General features: G+C 51.1%; 1 protein-coding gene across 1 annotated transcript in view; it reads left to right on the top strand.

The window, feature by feature from the left end:
- Scn4a (sodium voltage-gated channel alpha subunit 4) overlaps positions 1–1,986 on the top strand; it is a 30,471-nt gene that overhangs the window by 16,353 nt on the left and 12,132 nt on the right.

The raw sequence follows: 1,986 nt of genomic DNA, 5'->3' as shown, positions 1-1,986 counted from the left end.
CACACACACACACACACACACACACACACACACACGCACGCACCTACTGACTCGTCCAGCCCAGCTCTGTGACTCCCAGTTCACGCAGAGAGCTTGCAGCAGCCCAGGGAGATAGTGTGCTCATTTCCTTGGGCACAGTCCTCTCTGACCCCTCTCCCTCTCAGGCTTCAGAGAAGCAGGTGTCTGCCAGTGGGCACCAGGGCACCCTGCTAACGTTCACGAGCTCTCATGCCCTCTGCATCCACGGCATCCACGGCACTGGATCACTTCCTATGGGTTAGTGTGAAGAAGTGGAAGGGATGAGGACAAGGGTACTCCACCCCAAAGAGCACCCAGGGAGACTATCCTCCCTCTCCTGCCCCTCCCCCTTTGCCTGAGAAGGCTATTTCTGTCCCGAGCAGAAGCTGTGCGAAAACTCTGCTGACCCAGAGAGCAGCTAATTCCCATCTCAAATGTGTTTCTGGCAACTGGATGTCCCCTCCCCAAAGGGAGAAGAAAGACCAGTAAATGTGGGGTAGGGGCAATGGCAGGAAGCTATGGGGTGTGGAAAGTGACCCCCAGCACAATCCTCTGAAGGGGATTTTAATATAGTTTTTAAAGATACCGTATTAGCCTGGTAGTTAAGGCAAGGATGAGAAGACCTTGGAGGACACTGGTAGTGCCAGGCAGTGCGACACATGAAGAGAGTCAAGGACAGTAGATTCTCACACATAAGCTCCCTTATTCCCTCATGCCCAGGAGAGTAAGACCTTGGCTATGCCCTTGGCAGGCAGAAGCTATGACCTCCTACCCCAGACAGCTTCACCGTCATCTTGCTGCTCAAAGATGAGTGGGCTGGCGGGAGGAAGGACCGCCATATTGCAAGCCTCCCGGGATACCGGCCATCTTGTAGTATGAAGGAATGGTGCCCTCTGATGTTGTATAATGACACTAGAAACCCGAGATCTAGTCCTGGCTATGCTGTCTGTCTTAGGACGAATCATTGCGCCTCTCTGGGACTCAGTTTTCTTATTTACAAATGCTGACCCAGCCTCGGAGTTGATCGTTTAATCCCTATGCCTTGCACAATTATCTATTGCTACAAGTGTGATAGCAGCCAGTTTGGGTACCTATTAAATCTTTTATCTGTATTTTTTTTTCTTTTTAGCAATCACAATGTGCTAGAATTACCTTCATTTTACAGATAAGGAAATTGATGCAGCAGATAGCCTAATATACTGACGTGTAGAGTTGGGTAGCTTGGTGCCAAAACTTATCCCCTAGTTTCTATTGCCACCTATACCCATGGTATGGGATTTGCTCATACTAGGCTGTGGGCTCCCTGAAGTCACCTGGCAGGTATGTAGTCATTGTCCCCTGGAAAATAAAATGGAGGAAATGGATGGGTTGACCAGCAGCCTTTTAAGACCCAGTCAGCATTAGGATGGTGGTGGCACATGCCTTTAGTCCCAGTGGTCCGAAGGCAAAGGCAGGCAGATCTCTGGGTTTAAGGCCAGCCTGGTCTACAGAGTGAGTTCCAGGACAGCCAGGGATATACAGAGAAACCCTGTCTGGTAAAGCAAACAAAACAATAACAAAAAAAGTGATTCCTAGAAGTCTCAGAAGCTTGGACTTGGCCTTTGTTCTTTATTTCCCAACAGTGAAAGCAGTGGACAGTAAGATCCTTGTCACCCAGTGTACCCCCCTTGTCACCCAGTGTACCTCCCTTGTCACCCAGCATACTCCTCTTGTCACCCAGTGTATGCCCCTTGTCACCTAGCGTACCTCCCTTGTCACCCAGCGTACCCCCTTGTCACCCAGCGTACCCCCTTGTCACCCAGCATACCCCCTTGTCACCCAGTGTACCCCCTTGTCACCCAGCATACCCCCTTGTCACCCAGTGTACCCCCCTTGTCACCCAGCGTACCCCTTTCAACCAGCGTACCCCCTTGTCACCCAGCATACCCCCTTGTCACCCAGTGTACCCCCTTGTCACCCAGTGTACCC

This window comes from Microtus ochrogaster, chromosome 7 (assembly GCF_000317375.1).
Source record: "Microtus ochrogaster isolate Prairie Vole_2 chromosome 7, MicOch1.0, whole genome shotgun sequence".
Classification (NCBI taxonomy): domain Eukaryota; kingdom Metazoa; phylum Chordata; class Mammalia; order Rodentia; family Cricetidae; genus Microtus; species Microtus ochrogaster.
This window is presented reverse-complemented; position numbering and strand designations above follow the sequence as displayed.